The sequence below is a fragment of the Protopterus annectens genome, chromosome 1.part2 (genome assembly GCF_019279795.1).
Source record: "Protopterus annectens isolate FY-2018-M chromosome 1.part2, PAN1.0, whole genome shotgun sequence".
NCBI lineage: Eukaryota > Metazoa > Chordata > Ceratodontiformes > Protopteridae > Protopterus > Protopterus annectens.
This window is the reverse complement of record NC_056727.1, coordinates 115683040-115709419: the sequence shown is the minus strand read 5'-3', so window position 1 is coordinate 115709419 and position 26380 is coordinate 115683040. Positions and strand designations below refer to the sequence as shown.

General features: G+C 42.7%; 1 protein-coding gene across 1 annotated transcript in view; it reads right to left on the bottom strand.

Annotated features, from left to right (window-relative positions):
• SPTBN1 (spectrin beta, non-erythrocytic 1) overlaps window positions 1-26380 on the bottom strand; it is a 2377138-nt gene that overhangs the window by 1860578 nt on the left and 490180 nt on the right. The window lies entirely within an intron of this gene.

The window sequence follows — 26380 nt, the reverse complement described above, 5'->3', positions numbered from 1 at the left end:
CCTCTAAGGAATTGCTTAAACAAAGGATGAGAAAATAATGGTGGGTCACAGTCATAGTGAGCAGAAATTGCTGCAGCATGAACCTTTATAGAGGAGAAAGACAAACCTTTGTCCAATAACTCAGTAAGGTATTGTAGAGCAACACTTAAATTAGGTTTAGAAACATCAAAGTCCTTTACTGTACTCCAAAATAAAAATCTCCTCCATTTATCTGCGTAAACTTTCCTTGTGCTTGGCCTTCTGGCCTCCAAAATAACATTCAAAACTTGTTGAGGAAGCTGAGACCCTCCAGGGTTTAAAACAGAATATGCCAGGCTGTTAGATGTAGAGAGTGAAGTTTGACATTGAGTAAATGACTGTTCTCCTGAGACAGCAGGTGAGGAATCGAAGGCAAAGGCCATGGAGGCTCCCGTACCAGACTTCTCAGTAATGGGTACCAGTGCTGTCGAGGCCAATCCGGAGCTATTAAAATCATGTTTGGCTTGTCCTGTCTGACCTTCAGGAGTACCTTTGGGAGGAGAGGCAGAGGTGGAAAGGCATACACGTGAAGATTGCTCCAATTGAATGAGAGAGCATCCACTTTCCAAGCTGTTGGATGAAACCTTTTGTGCAAAACTTTGGCAGCTGGTAATTTAGTGGAGAAGCGAACAGATCTATGTCTGGAGTTCCCCATAACACTGTCAATCTCTGAAATATATGAGGATCCAATTTCCACTCGTGGGGATCCATAATTTGTCTGCTCAACACATCTGCTAAGGAGTTCTGTGCTCCTGGCAGAAACCTTGCCTGAAGATTTAGCTGTAAACTGAGAGCAGTCTCCCACAAAATCATTGCTTGTCTGCATAGAGGATATGAATGCGTCCCCCCTTGCTTGTTGATGTACCACATGACAGTTGTGTTGTCTGTTTGAATCAACACCTGCCCTGGAAGAAGTAAATCCTTGAAAGCTATCAATGCAAATTGGACTGCTAACATCTCCTTCAAGTTGATATGTAAATGTTGAAGTCTGGCAGGCCACGTGTTTTGTACCCATTTTCCATTTAGATGAGCTCCCCAAGCTTTGTCTGAGGCATCTGTCGTTAGAATCTGACTCGCCTCTGGTCGGGTCACAGAGAGTCCCTTGTTTAGGTGACATTCCTGGGCCCACCACAAAAATTCCCTTTGAATGTAAGGTATTATCTGAATGACAGTGTCCATATCTTGGCAGTGCTGCGTCCATACATTTTTGAGATACCATTGTAGCTTCCTCATATGCAGTTTGGCATTGGGAAGTACCAGAATACAAGATGCCATGAACCCCAAGGCTTGTAGGACTGTCCTTGCAGTCAGCCTGGACTGACGATACAATTGGTGAAAGTAAAGAGAAAGATTCTTTTGTTTGTCCGGGGTCAAAAAGGCCATCTGGGATGCTGTATTCAGTCTCACACCCAGAAAGCACATGTCCTGAGAGGGTACTAGACTGGACTTTATTTCGTTCACAGAATACCCCAGGCATCTTAACACTGCCATCACATACTGTAAATGATGAAGAAGTTCGTCCTTTCCTTGGGCCAGAATCAGGCAATCGTCCAAATAAGGATAGATTTGTATTCCTCTTAGCCTGAAGAAAGCTACCACTGGAGCCAGAACCTTCGTGAACACTCTGGGCACAGTAGATAAGCCAAAGGGCAATGCAGAGAACTGATAATGAGAAGTCCCAGCCCGAAAACGCAGATACTTCCTGCAACTGAGCCTGATAGGAACATGAAGGTAAGCCTCCTTGAGATCCAGAGTCACCATCCAGTGATCTTTGCCCAGCAGAGGTAAAAGCTGTTGTAACGTCAACATTTTGAACTTGGGAATGTCCAGATATGTGTTGACGATAGATAAATCCAAAATTGGTCTCCACGTGTTCCCTTTCTTTGGTACTAGAAACAGGCGAGAATAAAATCCTAGGCCCACTTCTGGCAGAGGGACCGGTTGTATGGCCCCTATTTGAAGTAGTAGAGAAATTTGTTTGTGAGCCTCTAGTCTTTGCTGAGGAGGAACGTCTGGCATGCCTTTGAAAGGAGGCAAGGTATGGAAATAAAACTTGTAACCTTGGTGTATGATATCCAGTACCAATTTGTCTTGGGTAATCAAAATCCAATTTTCCTTGAAGAGTGCCAACCTTCCTCCCAAAGGTGCTGCCAGGCAAGAAGGATCTGGCAGATGAAAAAGTAGGTCATTGGGCCTGTTTACGAAAGGACTGGCCCCTGCCCTCACCCGAAGATTGTGCAGGTGAACTCCTGTTCTAGGTCTGAAAGAACTCTGAGCTCTGCCCCTACCACGTCTAGATCTACCCCTAGACTGAGAATCATAAGAAGGATACGTCCACCCCTTAGCAGGCCAATTCCTACTAAACTTTGGAGGCTGAACTTGCAAAAAATTTTTAACAGCCTGCATAGACTTAGCCTTGTCTTCCATTTTCTTCAAGACTGACTCCACAGGTGAACCAAACAACACATCAGACTGCAAAGGAGCATCCAAAATCCTTGTCTTAACATGGTCAGATAAATTCTGATCCTTCAGCCAGGCGTGCCTGCGAAGAACTGAACCAGTGGCAGCCACCCTAGACGAGGCCTGCACAGCATCAAATCCACATTGTAATGAATGCTTACCCACCTGTTCAGAGACATGCACCAAATCTTGTAATTATTTACACTCAATGCCTTCCGCCAGAGCATCCACCTTAGACCTCAATTGAGAAAGAAGAAAGTTTTGATATTTCAACATATGAAACTGGCAATTCAAAGCCCTCATAGCTAAGGTAGAAGATGTATAGACCTTCTTTCCCCATCTATCCAAAGCTCTGGCCTCTTTATCTAGAGGAACCTGATTTTTTACAACAGAGGCCTTGACACCCTTAGGTCCCTGACTAATAGTTTCTGGGTCCGCCCTAGGACTCTTATAAAGATATTTATGAGCCTCAGGCACCCTGTAATACCTATCCGGTTTAACAGGCAGGAGGCAGAGAATCAGGATTAAGTGAAGCCTCTGAAAATACATCTTCCACAACATCCAGAACAGGGGGTATAGCCAAGGGCCTATGTTGAGGTAAAACCAAAAATTCCCTAAGCCTCTTCCGAGAATCAGAGAAGTCCTGACCTTCCCACTTAAAATGTTCCCTCATAGAATGAAGTGTCTCTGAAAAAGAAAAATCCTCTGGAGGAGAAGCAGAAGGAGTGGAATCATCTGCATCAGAATCAGAATAAGGAGAGTACTCCTGCAAGTCTTCAGCCGAAGACTCTGAAACATCCGAAGCCTGCTCAAGACTTCCCAACTCTGGCTCCACCCTAGGCCTCTTATCAGGAGGGGGCAAAGAACCTCTAATCAGAGTAATCAAATCTTCTGCCATTTTAAGCATGTGCTTCTTAGGCACAGACCCTGCTGAACTAGGAGTTACACCCACAGAAGCTAAACCTGGCCTGCCTCTGGGAGAAGCCTTGGAAACAGAAGGAGAGGGCCTAACCACCCTAGGAAGGGAGGGGAGTACAGTAACCTGAAGCCCCTTCAGCTTGACCTGCCTCTTGAGAGGCCACATCCTGCAAAATCAAAGTCTCCCCCTGAGACTCCAGAGAAGTCTCCGTCGGAACCACCGGTTCCACTGAAGCCTCTAAAGAACCGGCGTCCGGAATGGACGACTCATCTTGCCTGGGTTTACCTGTTTTGTCTTTGCGCTTCTTCGTAGAAGCGGGCGCCGGAGAGTCCGACGGCATATTATAATTGCACCGCTTCCCGAAGACCAGCCTAGCACAATCTAACCTTCGCTTAATAGTGCGCTTATTGAATCTAGCACAAAAGCGACACCCAACAACGTCGTGCTCAGGCCCCAAACAAGGAATGCACAAAGAATGATAATCCCTATGCGGTATCTGTTTCCCACAAGAAATACAGTTATTCACTTTTTCTGACATCCGGTAATACACTGAGGCAAGAAAAAACCAAAATATTCCCCAACGGGGTACTTAGCCAACTTGGATTCGGTCTGAAACTCCGAACTCGAAAAATTTCAGAACGCCGAACGGCACTTGCAACGCTGCTTCTGCATCGGACCATGCGGCAAAAAAGACTGAGGATATGACGTCGGTCATGCGCTTTTGTACCCTGACGTCCTGATGTCAGTTTTAAGCGCCTTGACTGACGTCAGCCTAATACTTTGGTATTCGGGCCGACCAAGGACAGCGGACTACCCATATGTAAGGACTGCAGCAATGTGAGATGAAGAACATCCTGTATTCTCTGAAGCCTCAAGCGGGCTGCTACAACTGCTATGACCTTGGTGAACACCTTGGGGGCTGTGGTGAGACCGAAAGGTAGGACCCTGAACTGATAATGGCTGTCTCCCAGCCGAAAGCGGAGAAACCTCCTGGATCACCTGTCCATTAGAACGTGGTAGTAAGCATCCTTGAGGTATATGGAGCACATCCAGTCGTTCTCCTGTAAAAGTGGGAGAATGGATTGAATGGTGACCATCTGGAACTTTTCTTTGGCGACTGACAGGTTCAGTGTGGACAGGTCGAGAATTAGTCCCCTGTCTTTTTTGGCACCAAAAAGAACCTGGAGTACAAGCCTGATCTGGATTGACCGGGGGGGGGGGACGTGCTGGATGGCTCTTTTTCTTAGTAGCTCCTTTATTTCGACGGCTGCTGCCTCTCTCTGATTGGGTGGGACATCGGGAAGGCGCCCCGACCAGGGAGGAGAACTTAAGAATGGAACTGAGTAACCTCTGGATATGATTCAGGGCACCCAGCGATCTGTCGTAATGGACTCCCAGTATGCTAGATGCTCAAGAGAGGCACCCCCGACTGCCTCCAGAGAGGAGCAGTCAGGCAACCCCTCAGGGTTGCTGCGCGGGTCGATCGGAAAAAGGTTCCCTCGACCTGAAATTCTTCGGCCCCCCGCTGCCTCTGGGCCGGCATCCACCCTGCCGTCCTCTGCCTCTGAAGGACGAGGGATCCAGAGCGAAATGGGATTGTTGGGATTTCCGGAACCACATCTTCTTCTGTCCTCTTTGGTTCCTGGAGAAGGACCTCTGAGGAGCAGAGAAGCGGATCCCGACGGCAGATGTCTTCCCGTCCTTCTCGCTCTGGAGTAGCGTATTGCGGACGGTTTTGCCGAAAAGTGTAGAACCGTCAAAAGGTGCATTCGCGAAGGACGCCTTGAAGGGTTCCGCAAAGTCGCAGAGACGGAGCCAGGCCTGTCGTCGTAAGACAATGCCTGCTCCGCTGGCTCTAGCTGCTCCCTCCATGGCATGGCAGAGAAGCCGCATAGAGGTGTTTGTGATGGACTTAAGAGTGGCCATTCGAGCCGAGAAGTTCCGTTTGTCTTCGGCCGACATGGACTCTGGGGGTGACCCAGCGTACTCTTTGATTAGGTCCCGCTGGAGCCGAATTACATGTGCCATATAGTTCAGCGACCTGACAGAGAAGGTCGCTGAAGCGAACATCCGCTTTCCGATGCGGTCCATCGTCCGAGACTCCTGTCTGGAGGATGTACCGAGGAACTCTCCTGTGCCAGTTCCTTCTTGGTGGCAGCCGCCACCATCATGGCATCTATCGGGGCACCCTTGCTCCAAACTGTCCCGTCTGTGGGGGGGGCTGAGAATCCTGTCCAGTCTCTTGGGTATTGGCTCCAAAGTGTCTGGCTCCTTCCATGCCCTGGTAGTTATGAGGTCCACCAGGGGATCGGTGGGAGGGGACACCCAAGAGGTAGATGGGCCTGCATTGAATGCCTTCAGAAACACACTCATCTGAGGAAGGCTTTTGGGCTGACCACCCCCCTCTAATACGATGCATTTCCATAATGTCTCCAAAGGAGACGTCCTCGGGGGGGGGGTGACCTGGGGGAACCTTCCCCTTCCTCCAAGTGACCTGGGGGAACCTTCCCCTTCCTCCAAGCCCGCGTCTTCTATGAGGGACTCAGGTGAGTCCAAGTGCCTCCTCTTACACTTTCGTTTGTTAGGAACCTCCTCGGGGGGGCTGTCCGAGGAGGCCTTACCAACAATGTCCTGTTCCTCTACAGGAACCATCTGGGACGTAGGCGCAGGCTGTCCATGGGGCCGGATGATGGAAGACAGGCCCGTCTGAGAGGGAATGGCGGGAGGATCCATAGCAAGAACCTGGGGTCTCGAATCCCGCAAAAGGACCCTCTCCACGACGTCGAATGCCGAGGGTGAGCTGCTCTCCCTAGGAGCAAAAAGCAGCCCCCTCAGATCCGGCGTGTGGATCGGTGCCGGAGATGACCTGATCGGATCCGAAAGAGCAGTGCGCTCTGACCTCAACGGAGCCGAAGGCACACTAACCCCTCTGGATCTGACGCTCAGATTCGAAAAGGGACCCGACAAACTCAAAGGTGCAGTCTGCGCCGAAGTAGAAAACACTGTCGGCGCAGACATCACCCCGGCTCCAAAGCTACTGAGATCAGACAGCTCCGAACCCCAATAGTGGGTCGGAGAAGGAGCAATGGGGGTGAAAAATGGAATCAAGCTCCCCCCCAGAGGGGGGGAGGCAAGAGCACTCCCATCTGCAGCTGGACCTGAAGAAATCGATGCATTATCCGGTCCATGTCCGCGTCGGATAAACTTCTGGTTGACCTGGATGAGGCTGCCAAGGCTGGCCGGGAAAAATGCATAGATGACCTCGAAGGTGACCGGGTCTCCTCCTCCGGCTCCGGGGAGAAACACGGAGAATGAAGCCGGGAGGGAGAAGACCCGGAGACCTTAAGGGAGGAGGCGAGCTGCTTAGACGACGGGGCCGAGGGGACTGAATCGGCCCGCCTATTGTGGCTACGATGCCTGTCCCTTATCCTTTTTCCTGGTGTCCCTTTCCTCCTGAGCCGAAGAGGGAGTTTGAATCCCAGCCAGGGGAGCGGGAACGGTCGGTGGAGCAGCAGCGGCTGGCGCCACAGAGGGGGAGGAGGACGAAGCCGAATCGGGGGGCAAAAGGCCCGCAAGGACTAGCTTGGTCCTCCTATCCCTCAAAGCCCTGGGGTTGAAGGCTGCACAGATAGTGCAGCCCGACGAAAGGTGGTCCACACCCAGGCAAATAACGCACCGAGTGTGGCCATCCGCTGGGGACAGCTTATGGCCACACTCGGAGCATTTCGAAAAAATTGCTTTTGGGCCTTCAGACATTTTTAGAAAGGAACAGGCCCACACGCACACACCTTCACACACAGACAGAAGAGGGGAGGGGAAAAAGAAGAAAATATCTAAACTAAGCTAACATGAAAACTACCAAAAAAGTTTTAAGGGAGGAAAAGGTACCACACACACCAAGTTTAGAGAGATTTTAAGGTAAAAAAGTTTGAATATCTATTTTAATATTTTAAACTCGCAACCCAACGCTAGGAGCTCGTTCTCAGATGCTTCAAGAAGCCGCGGCAAATGAGATCTGAGGACTAGAAGGAGGTAGCAGGGTATTATGAGTAGGGGGAGGAGCTTGGAGCTCGGATCTTTTGCTAGGAAAGCTGCCGGCTTGGATCCGAATCAGATCAGATACCCACAGGTTGCTGATCAAATGAAGTTAACTACTTCAGATAGTATGTTTTCCAACCTGCTCAGCAGAATGCATTAAATCCTGTAATTCTTTATTTTCCACACAGTCAGAAATCAACATCATTTTCTGTTTAAGCAATCCAATAACATGTTGCTGATACTTTGACATATGAAACTGACAGTTTAAAGCCCTAATGGCCAAGGTTGCAGAAGTGTAAACCTTCTTACCCCATCTATCCAGCGCCCTGGAGTCTCTATCGGAAGGGGTAAGATTTTTAGCAGTAGAAGCCTTAATGCCCTTGGGTCCCTGTGAAATAGTCTCTGGATCCGCAATAGGATTTTTAGAAAGGAACTTGTGTGAATCAGGAACCCTGTAATATCTGTCAGGTTTTCTGGGAGCAGGAGGCAAAGAATCAGGTGCCAAACTAGATTCTGAAAAAGCATCATCAACAATGTTTAGTACAGGAGGAATAGCTAAAGGCCTATGCTGAGGCAGGAGTAAGAAATCCCTAAGCCTCTTTTTTGATTCAGAAAAATCCTAGCTTTCCCAGTGGAAATGCTCCCTTAGAGTATGTAAGGTTTCACCAAAAGAAAAATCCTCTGGAGGGGAAGCAGAGGGAATAGAGTCCTCCGCATCAGAATCCTCATAAGTAGATATGGGCAAATCCAGATCATCAGAAGAATCAGAAAAATCAGAATCCTGGTCAGAATATTCATAAACTTCAGTCCTAGGTCTCTTGGGGGGGGGGGGGGGGTTGGCTTCCCCTGATTAGAGTTATAAGATCTTCAGCCATTCTTATAATTTGTTTTTTTAGGCATAGAGGCCTGAGCATGCGGCCTGTAGGGTGCTTTTTTAGGCATGGTTCGAGATTTAGACCTAACTGAAGAAGGAGGCGTCGGTTTAATATGCAAGTCCGTAGGCTTGAATACACCCTCAGAAGCCGGTCCCTGCAAAGCAGCTCCGGATCCATTCAAGGTAGAGACATCCGTGGGTTCCATAGTTGAAGCATCTCGCGGCATACCGGACTCTGAATGGGTCTCAGTAGAGGCCTGTGAATCAGAAGTAGCGGGTATCAGGGGCTGCAAAAGCACCTCACTGAGTACCGGCGAACTGGCGACTGGCTTAGGAGAAGCATCGTCGGCAGGTTCGGACCTCGGCGGCCTGTCTCTGTCTTTATCTTTGCGTGTTTTCGAAATCCCAGTAGTCGGATGGCTAACCGATGACATTTCTGGATAATTAAACAGAGAACCGAAATATTTAGAGGCAAAAATATACCGACGACGGATAGTGCGCTGATTAAATAAAGCACAAAATCGACAGCAAGGTACGTCGTGGTTAGGGCCTAGGCAAGTACTAAAGTACGAATTAAAATCTTTATGAGGTATTTGCTTTCCACAAGTAATGCAATTATTAACTTTTACTGACATCGGGAAGGAGCAAGAAAAAGTTTCCCCAATGGGGTACTTCGCTTTAGTTGAAGACTTAGGTTCTAAAACTCGAAAAATGAAAATTTCAGGAGTCGGCCGACTGGCAATTGCGAACTGCTTCTGCTTCAGGCACTGCACGGCAAGAAAGACTGATGTAATGGCGTTGGCTGCATGTTTTGTATCCCTGACAACCCGACGTCATGGAAGAAGGGACAGCAACTGACGGAGGACCCAAGACTTTGTTAATCAGTCCGACTGAGGGCTACTGCAAGCAGATAACCCAAATGTAATGACTGCAACAGTGAAACACGAAGAACATCTGATATTACAACATCCACTCTGTCAAGCCAGATCACAGTCTCATTCTCTTAGAAAGGCTGTACTGAGAAATACAGTCAAGCTACAGAATTCATAGTAAAAACAGCAGTGACTTTTTTACAGCGACTCCCACATATGTGCTATACTATTTGTCAAAAAAGTACTTAAAGTATAAAGAAATAACCTATTCTTTCTAAAATATTTTGAGAGTTTCAAGCCCTGTGTTCTTTTTATGAGTCAGACAGAATGCTATATTTCATGGCTTGCAAAGCTCAGCTAATTAGTGAAGAGGTTTTTCAGTGGCTATCAGGTTTATTCACCTTTATGCTACAAAAGGCTGGAAAAATACATAGCAAGTCCTTACTAAGTTCAATGTTACTGACTTGCAAAAAAACAATTACTAGAAAATGGAAATCCAAAATCTAAACGAAATGTAATTGATGTACTGAATATTATAAAGGAGACAAAACAACTGGAGCTTGGATTCTTAGAAAAAGGAAATAGTAAAACAGAATAAATGTAATCTGTGGGAGCAATACATGCAGAATAATGTTCAGACGAAGGAATGATGCTTAAGGAAAGGAAGGAATTGAATAATTAATGCAATGTTGAAATGAATAATAATTGTTAAAATGGAAATGCTTACTGAATTAAAAAAATGTTTTGTGCACTTGCGTCACTGTTTTAGTTGTGACTTAATAAAGATGTTTACAAAAATAATTTTATAGCCCCAAGGAAAGAATGTAGTATAAAAACAAAGTCAAAGAGTTGTGAATTCTGAGCCTGAATTGCTTTATGCTTTTTTATCCTTGTCCACATCCAAACACAACTTGGATCTATGGATGGAAACAGAAAATTTATTCCAGGACAGCCCCCTGTGCTACTAATGGATAGTGGCAGCTCCTAGGTGCTTTACCCCATGCATTGGGTCTGTCCCCTCAAATTATTTATTGTATGATCCCAATTATTCTCATTACGGTAATATATAATTATTAACCATGGGATGGGTAAATTCAGTCTTTAACCAAATGGGATTAATTAAAGCTCAAAAGGGGAAACTGACTAAGCTTAAAATAGCCTATGAACCCCGCCAGTGTAAAATAAACCTACGGGTACCCTGTTTTCATTGATAAAAACCTTTCACAGGGGATAGGCAAAATAAGCAGACAAATTTCCCAAAGTAGTATGAGATCTTAATTCAGCCCCAGCATGGTGCACACTGAGGAAGCGAACTATGCCAGAATGCCACAGAAGGGAATAAATGCCAAGTCATACTTTTTAATATGTGAAAACGTGGGAACCATTCTCTAAGGAGGCAAACACCCACTTGAAAAAGAAAAAAAGAACTGTGTTTAGAGTGTAGTTGTCTTAATTTGTTTTATGTATACATCTTTTGCCTTCGTTCTATTCCTTATGGCATGGGCCATGGCTGAAAAAAAATCTTCAAATCAGTCCACTAAAATGATTTGTTTGTGCAAAAACTGACTGTGCTAAAGATGGGGTGCAGTGATCCTCTCATACCATTCCACTAGTTAATATTTTAAAGATCATGTGCAAAAGGACCACTAAACAAAAACACCTGTCAAAGTCAGGGAACTCGTGTTAAAGCAGAGAAGTGTTTGTTAACCAGTATGTTTATTTAAGATGCAACATATTTTTTTACAGATACATGCAGTACAATATTTAACTGTGAGAATAAGGAATGTGCACATCACAACACACAAAAAAAAGTCCTTCAAGAATATCCATCCATAACCCCACCCCCCTTTTTGTGCAGGTGGGATTAGGGTATCACAAACCGTAACATCCAGAGCCAATGTTCACAGGCCACAAAGCTATGATGTTCTCCCATCCATTCGAAAGTTATCCCATCCATTTTGCTCCTGCAGTGTGTCTCTGCTGCTGCCGCCACAGCATCAAAGGGGGAGCCCTTGCTCCAGCAGGCACAGTCCTTTGGTGCTACTAGATATCTGCCTGTCTTTCTGTGGATGAGTTCTGCCACACTCAGGTCCTTCCATACCCGGCATGAGTTCAGTTCCACCATCTCATCCACTGGGGGTCCACCCAACAAGTAGCTGACCAAGCCAAAAGCCTTGAGGAATATGGACTCCTCCTGGGATGGGGCTTGGGAAGACCAGCCAACTTTCTGTCTCAGTAACTTGAGAATCTCTCCAAATGAGACATCCTCAAGAGGAGATCTGGGTGACTCCTCCCTTTATCAAAATCTGTGTCTTCAGTTAGTGACTCCTGTGAGGACTCAATGTGTCTCCTCTTGTACTTGTGCTTCAGAAGAACTTCTTCGGGGGGTGGTGGTGATTATCCCAGGAAGATTTGAAAGTCTGAGAGCAGTCCTGAATGAGGACTGACTCAAGGCTAGTATGGACTGGTCGTCTCGAAGGAATGGAATGAGCAGACTCAGGACAGACAAATGTGGAGGGGGATATCCGGAGGGGGCCAATGTCGTCTGTTCCCCTGACACAGAGAGAGCTCTCTCCACTGCCTCAAAGACAGAGGTCAAAGGAGATCTGAAAGCCACCCCAGTAAAAGCCAAAATTACCTGACTAAGATGGCCAAGAAGATCTGAAAGCCACCCCAGTAAAAGCAAAAATTACCTGACTAAGATGGTCAAGGGGAACCGCTGAACCTGTCTCAAAGCAGAAGTCAGGCCCAAGCTGTCGAATGCTGAGTCTACCAGTGAAAGAGATGGTTCCAAGGTTTCCGAGCTGAACCCCTACTCTTGGATCTGGTGCTGAAGCTATGGTGTTGGAGGGATCAGAGAAGATGCTGGAGGTGACAAAGACCACAACTTTGGATATGACATGAACAATCTGAGAAGTCTTGGATCAGACACCACCAAAACCAAAACCAAGAACGGGGTAGTGTAGGAGCAGCAATGGGAATGTGGGAAGTTCACAGGTCCGATTAAGACTGAACAAGGAGAACTTCCAACTGAATTTGGGTCCAGAGAAATGCCCACATCCACTTTGGAAAGACCTGAAGGAAATGAAGATGAAGGAGGTCTGGAAGCCTTACGAACCATCTCTTGCAGAAAAGGCGCATGTGACCTGGACGCAATCAGCTCTGGTGAGAACCTGGGTTCCTTTCGAGAAGGGGTTCTACAGGAGATTGCAATAGATCTGATGATGTAGCATATTGGAGGCCCTTGCAATTTTAGAAGGCAGAGCCAACAAAGGGAAACTGTCAAGAGTACTTTTCCATTATTCCATAGTTTTCTCTTTGACCTTTTTACCTTTGTCCTCTTTCAATTTGTTAGCATGCTACTTGTGGATGGGGACACTCCAGAAACAGAAATTGAAGAGGAAGGAAGATCTTTCAGCACAAGCTTGTTCCTACATTACAAAACAACTCAATGGTTAAAAGCTTAACAGATGTCACACACTATTTAGGTGACCAGCTCTTAAACAAACACACTCTGAATGTGTGAGTTAGGAATTTAACGCCCACAAGTAACATGCTTTTTAAAACCGGTTTGCTTGCTAGTCATAGTCAACAGAAAAACACAATCACAATACCACAAAATAACCAAAGAAAACACAGAAAGGCAAAATATCAGCAATGGTTTAAAAAAAAAAATCTCATAACGTCAAACTCCAAATATAGGGATGCTGTTGATAATGAACCTCGTTTTGTTTTTAAAAATAATCCATCTCTGAAAAGAATGCTTTGTTATAAAGCTGTAGTTTATAGCACTGCAAATGAAGTTTTAAGGAGAGCGGGTGGGCCATATCCCTGTGGAACTTGTAAGGTATGCAATTACATTAGAACTAATAATAGTTTTACACACCCCCTGAGTGGACAACTATTTGTATCTAAATTATATGCAGATTGTGATGCAAAAGATTTGGTTTATTTGGCTATTTGTGAGATCTGTGGTTCATATAATGTTGGTAAGACTAACAGATGCCTTAGGGATCGTATCAAGGAGCATGTGTATGTAATTAACAAGGGTGACCCTACGAATGCATTAGCCAAGCATATTACTAAAGAAGGGGCTATGCATAAATTTAAATTTATGGTGCTTGAGAAGTACCAGGCTTCTGCTAGAGGAGGGGATAGTAAGACTCAGAGTGTCTAGAAATTAAATGGATTTTTATGTTGGCTGCTAATAGGGGCATTGGACTAAATGGTAATGTTCCTTTAAAACCACCTCTTAAATCTAGAGGGTTGAGACGTTGATTGGCTATTGTATAATAAATTGATTGTACCATACAAGCTATATGTTTTAGTTGTTTTGTTACATCTGAAGTGTTGCGAAAGCACTCATCTCTTTCTTTTATTTTTGTTTTAATAAAACCTTATCCTGGTTTATTTTTGTGATCTTTACAAACAACCTGTGCACTTACACACCCCTTGGAACACTCATACAATATGCAGATGATTCCATATTATTTGCTTCTCTCCTACTCTTCTTCAATTGCACTCCATCACACAACAAACATTCACCTTCAATGAAACCCGGTGCACTAATTCTCAACTCTTTCTTATCCCTAAAAAAAAAAAATCAAAGCTCCTTCTCTTTAACCCCCCCCCCCCCCAAAAAAAAAATTCTCAGGATATAAACCAATTCAAAATATTTGCTGCGGACAGCACTGTCACTGATACAGTCCCCCACACAAAACAGCTAGGAGTCATTATTGACAATCAACTTAAGGTTGATCTCCACATTCAGTATAACATCAAGAAAACTCACTAGAAACTAAGCATCCTCTACAGGAACAAAATTCCTGGGCACACTAACTAGAGTCACTCTTGCCAAATCCTTCCTCTTCCCCTCCCTAATAAATAGTGCCACAGTTCTCACTTACCTACAGTCTTCTATCAAATCCAAATTAGAAAGCTGCTACAACAAAGTGGCCAAGTTCACCTCCCACTCAAAGTCCTACACACATTGCTGCAAAACACTACATAGGGCTACAATGGCTAGAATTCCCAAACCACCTCCACTATATCAAGCTCTTGACCTTACACAACATAATTTAAACCCTCAACATGCCCAGCCCTAGTGAATCATTACACCCCCCCCAACAGAATCTAAGTTCTGAAGATAAAAAAACTCATAGCTATTTACATCAAGTAGCAGGACAAAGCTTGTATTCTTACTCTGTAGCTAGTGGGCAATTCTCTCCCCCTTGCCATAACTACCAACCTGGAAGCCTTCAAATCTGATGTAAAACTACATCTAAATAATACATGGCTATGCACATGTTCAACTCTTGGCTAACTTCCCTCATTATCCCACAATGGCTCTCTATTATCATTAAGTTAATGGATGCTCTACAATATATCTCTGTATTCTAATTACAAGGATGTACTGAAAACGACATGTATTACTCTAAGAATGGATGCTAATACATTCCCTCTATGTTAAAAGATGTAAAGAATTTTATTTTTATAATTGTACATGAATATGTCATTGTATTACTCTATTAATGAAGTTAAAATTCTTGAATATATGTTTCTCTATATGAAGTTTCCTACCTATCCATTGTATACAACAATGTTACAGTTATATGCATATAGTTGTAAGTCTTGCAAGTTGTTTTTATGGAGCTTTTCTCCCCAGGCTCTGATGAAAATAAGTTCCGTTTTGACCCAGGCGGACTTTACCGGTAAACAAATGTCAAACAAAATTAATTAATTAATTAAGCCACCAATGTATTTAGTGTGTGCAATTATAGAAAGAAAGGTAAAGTGAAATGCAGCATGAGTCACATTACAGGCAAGGAGACAGAAAGAAGCAAGCCCTACAGTAATTCTATTGGGGGTGGCACTTTTTAGGTTTACCCAGTTCTTCCCAAAATAATTTGCAAGAAAAACACTTAAAAGCCAGACTAGAAAAATACTGAGGTGTTTTATTTCTTCATTTGTTAACCTGGTAACTTATACACATAGGTGCACTAGTTTCCCCATGGAAAGAATCCATTTTAATCCAGCAGCCAAAGAAACTCATCTACCAAATCACAGTATGAAACAGCAAGGACCAGTGAACTGTTCCTCTCTTCACACCTCTACAAATTTGCTATCATTTTAAAATGCCTGAAAAAAATCCATCAACATGCGACTAGTTGTTCATCCCTGTAGCAACCTCCACAAATAGGTGTACAAACTAGAAGTGTAGTCAGTCAAAAAAGAGGATGCTTCTGAGAAGGATGGAGGGATTTCTGACCAAAATGCACTGAGAAAAATTAAAAATGCAAACCAGCATGTAATTTTTACAACTTCCAGGAGGTATTCTCCTCTGTTAACTTTCATTCTGTCACTCTAAATGGCAGGTGTTCCTTTGTTCCTGTACAAACAGCTGGCTCACCTGGAAATGCCAATCAACAGTAACAGCTACTGTAAAGGCACAGGAGAGCAGAGACTATTTCTAAGAAGCACAATATTAACACCTTTACAACACTATTGTACTAACCATGCCTTTCACCTGAAGCAAAATACATTACCTCTCTGACTGCACAGTTGCTGGTATCATGAAATGATTATGCAATGTCAGTATGATGCATTACCTTTCAAATGGATGTAGTTCTACATCAGAAAGGTTTTACATGAAAAGCACACTGATTAATATAACATATAAATCTAGTCTGATAAAGTGAAGTTACCATACCCATACATTCACCTAAAATTAAATGTACTCACATGGGTGAACAGTACAGCACTTATGAAAAATATAGATCCTAAATTATAAATATGCTGATTTTTCAGGTAATGTATTAGTATGCTATTTAAAGTGCACCTTTACTTAAAGCAAACTACAAATAATGGAACATTCTACACACAAAGTAAACAAGGCAAAATTTAGCCCAAGAAGCCAATGAACAAAATTCCTTTTTACATTCCAACTCTGTAGATTAAAGTTCATGTTTTACCACCGGGGGGGGGGGGGGGCTTATAGAGGGCAGCCACTTCCTTGTGGGCCAAAGGAAGAGAAAGGGTGCCACTAGCTGCTTGGAATACATCTTTATTTAATAGTGCAATGAGGTAACCCAAGGTTCTGTAGCTCTTTTTCCTAGATATTCTAAGATGTTTTTGAAGAAAATAGACTGGGGACTCAAGGTCAATCTAAGCTGTTTCTCTTTAACTTGAGAGTTTCCTAAAGAAAAATCATTTGGTTAAGGAGGACAGTGTGGAGTTGGGAGAGACTCATTCCTGCCTGTCTCAGACACAATATTTCAGGAGTTCTCAGAATCCTTATGACAAGCAGAAATTGAGGGGGTTTTGCATCATCCATTACCTGCTGGGGGCAGGATTAAGACTGTAAATTAAATCACATGAAGGAAAGCACATGACTGATGTGTTGGGTAGTGCAGGGCATTACTAACTGTATGTGACTGCATGCAAGATGAAATCAGCATGCACTGTTGAAAGAGTATGCTGAGCCTGACACTGTCTTCAGAATGTACCCTATATGGCTGTAAGCCAGTAACAAAAATACAAACTCCCACCAGATGATGAACATTACAAACTTCCACCAGATGATGAACTGTTTGATATCTTGTTCCATGACCGAACAGCTCTGGAGTTAAGATGACCTAGTGGAACCTCCACACCTCCAAGTACCATTAATACGTGGTGGAGCTATACAAGGACTCTCTCCTCAGGAAAAGGATAATGGACCACAGGCTCCAGCCCATCACCAAGAGGCAAATAGTGGAAGCCACGGGGACACTGCCTCTTACTCTGTACTCTTCCACCTTGGTAGAAGACAGGTGCTAGGTTGACTTCTTGGCAGCTGAGAAGGAAGTCTGTATCTGAAGGGACTGGGAACTGAGCTAAGGAGGTCTCAGTTCAGAGAACTAGACTTCAGCCTACTCTCCAGGTGCCACTTCTTGTGGTGATGCTCTTACTTATGCCTAAGGCAGCATGGGAGACCTTTCCATTAGTCTGCAATAATGCAGTTCTCTAAAGCAACCATCTTTTTGGTGGGAAAGTATGCCAAAAGTTTCTACTTAAGCGACTGTCAGAATTAAGGTAGTGGTACCTGTAACCCAGGCAATATGATGCACAGGAATGAAGGCCTAACTGCGATCTACACAATCCAACTTTCAGTAGCACTTCAGGAGCTGGAAGATTTAGGCAGAGGAGAACAGTAGTAGTAGTGGCAGTGAGTTGCTTATGCTGGCTTGCCCATCCCAGGGGAGGAAAGGTGGCTCCTGGCTGTCTAAACTGCTCCTGTTTAAGTGGATGGTTATCTATTAGCAGCCACAAACTGCAAGGATGTAGGCATGGCCAACCTAAACTGGCAAGGGCAACCATTTTCTATATGTGTGGGCATGGTTACCTATCAAAACATCTACTCTTCATAACATCTAAACTCAAAACATCAAGACCATAACCTCTAAACTTCAAAACATCTAAACTCAGAACATCGAATCTCAAAACAGTGAAAACTACACAGCAACTATAAATAACATCCCACATAGTTTTTACTAAGTTTATGTAGGGGGGCAAGCCCCCCTGCACCCCCCATGTGGGGGTCCCGCCCCCACCCCCACCCCCCGTAAATTAAATGTACCAACTCCAAGGTCGCACTACAGTGGGGGAAAAAGTTAATTTCCTAACCCCACTGTAGTGCAACCTTGGAGTTGGTACATTTAATTTACGGGGGGGGGGGCAGGGTGGCTTACCCCCCTGCATAAACGTAGCAAACATTGTGTGGAATGTTATTTATAGTTGCTTTGTAGTTTTCAATGTTTTGAGATTCGATGTTATGAGTTTTAGATGTTTTGAGGTTTAGATGTTATGGTCTTGATGTTTTGAGTTTAGATGTTATGAAAAGTCGATGTTTTGATAGGTAACCGTGGGCATGCATAATACCAAAAGGACGTAGAAGATCTCTTTGTTGACGAGGGATTCATGTCCGCCACCGATGCAGGGGACAGGACATATATACATATGCCCCCCACTGATTATGCCCTAGACAACTCCAAGCAGTTTCCTAGTCTAGAAACAAATATAGTCCATTCTGAAAAAAAAAATGGAAGGTCAGAGTCTGGTAGGTGAAACCGGGTCTATATTACATGATCAAAGCTTTAGTTAGTCAAGTAACTAAAGCTCGATCACTAAATCTTGAAAATGTAAAACCCTGAACGGCATACCTCTCAACCTGGAAACTGCAAAAATCTGGACAAGGCCCATGAAAAATAAGTATAAATCTGTACGCCGATTAACATCAAATTTGCATACATAATTATGTAACCCCGCCCACTCCAATGGAATTGTAGGATACCAACTTTCAAACACAAACTGAAGAACAGACAACCAAAATATGGCAGCAGAGTCCCCCTGCACCCATTCCAATGTCCTATTACTTGTCTATTTTGCCCTATTTACCATAAACACTAATGTGTACATACTGCTTTACTTCTACAATGATTATTTGGATTTTATTCTTACATTTTATAGCACAATGCACAAACACTAAGACATATGTTAAACAACAAAACTGCTAAACAAAGGAATACTGTCTCAATGAAAATAGACTTGGCATTAAAACTTCTCTGCCCTTGAAACTCACATTCATTGAAACCCACACCACATCCAAAGAAAATGCCAGTGGTGGATAAAGATTACCTTTGGGCTGTTTTCAAATCATTGGCCCCTTGCACACAAAACAAGAAACATACATGTGCTCTTTGATACACCTTCCTGACTATTAAATTATATTCCCTGTATAATATAGCACACTTGTTGGACAGAATATAGCACACTTGTTGGACAGAATGCATTTTAAATTTACTGTATGAACATTTTTCCAGTAGGCAATGAAACAAAATATAGAATGTCAGTAGTGTAAGCCACAGGCATCTTGCGCACAGCTTCTCGCAATTATTTTCAATTTCAGGGGGGGGGGTTGGGGGGGGGCATTTTGGAAAGTTGCTAGAATATAGTTTTGTGTTACCACAATGCATTTCACCACCAAGTCTTGAACGCTGGACCCTGTGTACTACAGTCAGAGCAACATACCACTATGCCAAATCATCAGTTTGATGAAAAATAGGAAGACTGAAACTTAAATGGCTATCATTTAGTGAATTCAGTTCTCACTTCTCCCCATAGCTCTGAACCTTGTAGCACATAAAACATGGACAAAGCCAATAATGGAGGAATACAGCCCCAAAATAAGGACAAATTGCAAATACTGATCTTATAAACTTTGAAAATTGCTAGAATAAAAGGTTTTGTGTTGCATTTATTTTCTGAAAAATATGAAGTCTGAAATTGTAATGCCTGCGATTATTTAGTGAATTCAATCCTTCAGTAATTTGCCACAATCATGAAAAGCAATACTGATGTTATAAACTTAGAAAATTGCTAGAATAAATGGTTTTGTTTTACCATTTATTTTCTGAATAATATGAAGTCTGAAATTCAAATGCCTGTCATTTAGTGAATTAAATCCTCCTGAAAACCACAGATTTTATGAGGAACAGGTGGTGGCTAGGGACTTTAGGCTCTTTTTACCTTGTACCCAAGGTACAGGGTTTGAGCCCGAGTACATCTAGCCACCAGGTGTATTAAATTGGGGGCATTTTCTCACACACACACACACACACACACACACACACACACACACACACACACACACACACCAGGGTGCGGAATGAAGCACCTAACCAATACTCGCATAACATTATATACCATAATGAAGACTAGTAGCAAGCCAGGAGGCTGTCACAAACATTTGACACCAAAAACACACTTATTACCAGGGCAGTGTTCATGAAATAGCTACAAAATTCCTTTCTAAAGAAACAAAGCTAAAAGAATCAATAGCCACCCACTCCCTGCTGAAAATAACTCCTTAATACATTCCAGTCTTTGCCCTTTATATGCCCACCTTGCAGACCTGACTCAATCCTGCCTGTTTTGCAGTATTGTGCATTTTCTGAAGCATATATGACACTTGCTTTAAAGTACCTCCCCTGATTTGGGAAATAGAACAAAAGGAATCCTGGGCAGAACAGTGAAACTTTTACTATTCACTCTTGTTGCCTGGATTCAATAACTGACTGAATGCAGTCATCATAACAAAGAAGAAGAAAGTGTTTCTTCTCTCCTAATAAAAAATAAATACTTATAAAGAGCCAGAAGTCAAAGAAACGCATTCTCTTGCAATTACCCAGCAGGAGAAAAGATCAGCCATTACTGAAAGAGAATCCGGAGTAACAGATTCCAAACAATAAGAACAATAACAGTTTTGGGAGCAGATCATTATAGTACTACCGAGTGGAAACCACATAAATTCTGTAAAATGCTATTGGTGACTATGTCTTGTTGCCTTTATAGTTCCCCTTCGATACTTTTGCAATTGCTTACGTCAGTGACATGCCTCCTCCATCCCTCCCCCAAACCAAGAAAGGAAAACCACTACAAAGAACAAAAATAACAGTTACATTTCGGACTTCTTTCCGTTACCTTCTAGACTGTGCTAATTGGGCAAGTATCACCCATTAATTAAAAAAATGCCAAGCATTAAAATATCTGAGGAGCTGTAAATTATTATGCATTCTCAATCAAGGCAAGGCATTTGCATTAGCTGGGTTTAGCTCTCGCCGTCCTGGTGCAGAAGGACTTACAGATGCAGGGATTGGCAGATTTCCTAAGCATGGTTACCGGTGTTATTAAATGCAGTTGAATGCGAAAAAAATGTGCAACATAACTGCATTCTGGTGGGTTGCTTTGTTAACTCTCCTCCACAATGTGGAGAGAGTGTGGGTGTGTGAGGCGGGATGTCAATACATACCTTAAATGCAGTTGTGGCTAAAAAAGGGTTTATACCTGGCTGTCAAATAATAAATACTTACATTTCAAGAAGCTTTTTTGACCAATCAAGGTTGGGTTACTGCAGTGTTGTTACCCAATAAATGTATGAAGCATGGTCACACAAACACATGGTACCTCAAACTCAAAGCAGCTCCAGATCTTGTCGTAACATAATCCGCCTCGACAGTCTCCATAACGAACTCTGGACCCGCCCATGGCTTAAATAACATCTTCCTCGTTAGTCTCAATATTCTTAAATAAATCCGGACCCAACGGCAGACGGCAGTCCCTAAATCTTCCATAACGAACTCCGATCCCAGTATTCAAACAGATGTGCACGTCTGCACGTCCCTTGAGCTCAATTCCGACATACTGATGGAGCTGACATCATCGCGCATGTGATGACGTCAGCTCCAAAAGCAAGGAAATTAAAAAGTGTAAAAAAATAGATGGAAAAAAAAATCGGAAATGAAGGGGTGCCACTTGGGAATCGTGGCACCCTATTACTGGGACCCCAAAACATGGCAAAAACCAAGTAATTTGGGATGGTTGGGAGGTTTGGTGAATGGCAGTTTCCACGCAGGGGAAACAATTTCTTTGGCCATTACACAGATTTCACCCTTTCTACAATGTGGAGCTATCTCGGTGGCGGTATATTTAGTTAGGGTGGAGTGGGAGGTGAAGCCCCCCCCCCCATTAATTTGTGTTTAATGTTTTTTTTTTTTTTGGGACTACGGCATTGTTTCCCTGTATGGAAAATGCCATTCGCGGTTGTGAGTTTTCGATGTTTAGTGATTGAGCTTTAGTTACTCGACGGTGAAACCAGACCCTCAAGCCATGGCTGCACATTCATATTGTGTGATGGGATCTTCATATTTGTTTTTCAGTGGTTACTGATAAAGATGAATTCACCACAGACTCTTCAAAGAAGTTCCTTGACATTACATTATGCCCTTAATAGCAACTGTGTGATAACTACACTGCTAGAACAACACACAAATGTCCTTTGCATCATAAGGGTTCCCTCGCTCTTTTACTTTCTTTAGGAAAAACAATGATGGATGCTGTTCATAGTCCATAATACGCACTTTGAACATATACAAGACTTCTTTTCTTACAGCCATAAAGGCATGAGATTTATAATTTTGATCCTTTATGTACAAATAATTTTGATAAAAAGTGCATTTAGGTGAAGAAGAATCTAACGGGTTCAGAAATATTAGAAATTGGCTAGCTACTGTATGCATTTACAATCTTCATGTAAAATTACAAGCACACTCATATATACAAACATACACACACACACACAAATGTGTTCTCTGCAGTTTTTTTAGTGACTTTGACACTTTAAGGAAGCCATATAAAGCCTCCATAGAAAACAAATGCTCCATTTCTAGGCACTCATCCATCAGTTACACTCTGCCTTCCGTTCATCACAAGGTTTTCATGTGCAATATGCCCCCAAGGTTGTGATCATCTTCTCACGGACCCAGAATTAAGACAGAACAAGCATATGTTGTTTTAGGGTGAAAGAACTACGTCCTACCTATTTTTAAAAGGCAGAGTATTAAATCACTACAATGGAACATTTTATGTGTAATATAATGCTACTTATTCAGCAGACTAACATGTCCCAACACAAAATGGCCAAGACTAAACTAAACACATTTTGACAGAATTCATCTACAAGGTTAAAGCATTTCAGATTTGTCTTAATTTATATTACATTTGGTGGAATATGATTTCAAAATTGTTTTAAATCTGCTAATTTCAGAAAGTTTTAACATTCCATATTACTAAATGCAACGTTTTTTACAGTATTACTGATACACAACTTAAAACATTTATGTCATTGAGGCTGGGCAAATGAGTAAGGAAAGAGTAACTACAACTTAAAGTGCATGTTTAGTACACTGCCAGGCAGACCTGATCAATCCTAAGACTGACATATGCTGCCAATTAGACAGTGTATTTGCACAAAGAGTACATTACTGGTGCTCAGGCTTCCAAAAGCCTTCCAATTACAGGCAACCACGAGTTAAGCAATCCTACCTTTTAAGTGGCAACCAGTGCAGCCCAATGATGTTTTCTGTTCATAACAAAGCATTAACTGACAAGTTCAAAGTTTTTACTTACCATTTATGCTTTAGGCTCCAGGAGTACATCCTCTATTCACTGTGTACTTTCACACCCCTAGTGTTGATAGCCTAGCTGGCAGACCTCTGATTTGCAATCACAGTGTGTGTATTTAAACCCTATTTAGCTGAAATCCTATCATATAATGCCTTGAGACAGCTAGTGCATAACTGCCAATCAGCAAGGCTTCAGTGACTAAAGATTCTTTAACATCAGAACACACACCATCCCTGTCTCTAAGGTTGTCTCTACCAAACGTATGTCTCTCAATGAGGCAGCAAGCCATCAGTTACTCCATGAAGTTCCACCGTGGTCAACCATCTTAGCTTAGGGCTGTCAATCAGTTCCATGTTGTCAGCAGCACAACAGAATCCTGCTTTTTCACCAACAGGTTGGTCATCTGGCACATTCTACCACGAGAGTCTCCAGAGCACTTTTGCTTTTCGCTAGTTGTCACTATACACATGGGATTTCAACAAAACTGTCTCTGGGCAGGTAACAGTTCACCACTAAAAACTTTTCTCTCTACATGTCAGCATTTACTTAGCATCCCTAGCAAAGGACTCTCATCATGCTAATAGGATCATCCATACCTATTCCATGGTGAGCCCATGCTAATGGTACCCCTCTGTAATTATGTGACAGTCATCAATCAACATACTTTGATAAATGAACTTAGTCTGATCCTGCTTTGATTTCAAAACTTACAGTAATTACAAAGTCAGGAGTGTTACTTTTACAAAAATGACAAAACTGCTTATTTTGCAATACAATCTATGCTGTGCTCAAGTGCTACAGCCTTCCACACGAAATAGTTTTTGAATGTACAAAATTGTGTGTGAATCCTTAAGATACTGCAAAAAACGAAGGTATTTCCTCCTGTAAAAGATATATCCACCCATATATACATTCACAAACCCTTTTCCCCATTTTTGCACATGGTGTCAGGGTGTAGTGACTATCATCTATAGCCAATGTTCACACCAGCAGGTGGCTAATCCTGCTGCATTTTTTCTTCGATAGTACGTGTACGTGCGCACACACACACACACACACACACACACACACACACACACACACACACAATTTAGAGTGCCCAATTCAACTGTAACAAACATATCTCCTCCAATTTACACAAATGCTTTAATTGCTTATTCCAGATTAAGTCTTCACCTTCTATAGTCACATAATAGCAGATACTACATATATCGCCCTCAATCGCTGCACCTTTTAGAACTTAATATTCAGCTCTTCAACTTGTGATCGCTTGTTTTCTATTTTTCTGCTCAAGTAATTAAATCTAAACATCCTAATGTAAGACTACCTTTAAAATGCTTCCTTTCCATATTCCTTAATAAATATAAATGTTTTCACCTCCCAAGCTCCTGCTTACATTTATCAAGGGTACCAGAACTTGTCAGAGATTTGGGATGCATGGCTAGGCTTAAAAAGACCCTTGTGGTCATTAACCTAGTTAACACCTATGAAACTATTTATCATCAGCAACATCTAAACAAGCAACATGTAGAAGCTTCCACTATGGCATCACACTGAAAAGAAAAGAAGCCAGTCCACAATGCTCTACGAAAACAATTCTAAATGCAAAACCACAAGGAAAGTAATGATCAAAATATTTTGTGAATGTGCAGTAAAGCCAAATTATATGCCGGCCAAATGTCAGTAAGAGAAAAAAAAAAACACAAGAAAAAGAAATCTGATGGAAAATAATCAGCCAAAAGGAATGGAGAATGGAAAAGAAAAAGTGTTGCCCTCATGAAAATCTGGCAGGAATTGCAAGAAAATTTTTGGGCACAGGAAAAGAGATTAACAGAATATTCTAAAATTCTAGTCTTTAACAGATGAAAGTGAGGAAATGAAGGTAAAACCAGTTCATTTTACATTAAGAGGGTTCTTTTGCACTCTGGTGGGAGCAGAGCTGAATTCAACCCATCCAAGCTGGAAATTGCTCGTGGAAAGTTTATTGTGTTTTTATCTGACTGGCCTGAGGGATTAACTTTGTAAAAGTCTTTCATCCTGCTTGTCTGCTCATATAAAAGAATTACATTTTTGTGACTATGATTATTTATTCAAAGCTTTCCTGTGCCTGCCTTAGACACCTGTCACTATAAAACTTGGAATCCTTCTAAAACCATCAGGACCTGCAAAGCTGACATTAGTATTTTTTTTTTTTTTTGCACTTGCTCTAACTGGCTCGATGCTATTTAATACTGTGCTGCATTTACTGATTTAGTTGAACTTATCACTGTTTTTCAGCCTGCATTTGTTAAACAAGCACCATCTGTTTGTTACTGTACTACTCCTGGGTTGTTTCAACGCTATTCTAATATCCGTCAATCTCCTCTGGTACTGTAAAAGCTGTTCTGCATTTGCCAAAGTTCTCCTGAGTTTACCAAAATATTTCTAAGCTTGGTAAAGCTTTTCTGTGTCGTTCTTTTAAAATGAGCACTTTTATTTTCTATATTTTGTTGAACATTTCTCAGGGTTAGTGCATTTATTTCTAAGGATTTCTGGTACTGCAGGAATTCTGACTTTTGTTGTAAAGCTTTTGTTACTGCACTTGAGCTCAAAGCCAGTTTGTTTTACTTTAAGATGGTTCTTTTGCACTCTGGTGAGAGCAGATGTGCCAGCGCTGTTCCCTGTGCCTTGTATCTCTTGTAACCTCTCCAGGTTAAAATCCTGTATAGGAAACGCTCTCCATAGTCTCCCAATTTCACAGCTGCTCGAAGTGCTGCCAGTTTCTGCAGATGGGAGTGCCACTGCAGGTCATCTAACCGGAGCTGCTCAATATTTGGCGACTTTTGCCAGAGGTCTAAAGAGATTCTGCTGAAATCCAGAGCATCCACTGCTAAAATTGAAAAAAAAAAAGTACCTTGTGAATTTCCTTTGCACTCTGCAGACTGTATTTTATTATTTTGCTGATTTTTACTGTATTTTTCTGCAATTTAAAAAGCTGTTCTGTTGCTTTAACTAGCTAGTACATAGCATAGACTAGATTCAGATCTACTGAGTCTAGACTGTATTGTTACACTTGAGCAATATTCCAGCCATCTTACATTAGGAGGGCCCGGCCTGCACCTTTGTGGCAAAAGTGTGTAGTCTGATCCCCATCTGAGTTGGAGATTACTGGACAAAAGCTCACTGCATGACTTCCCACTGGTAGTTTAGCTTAAAAGT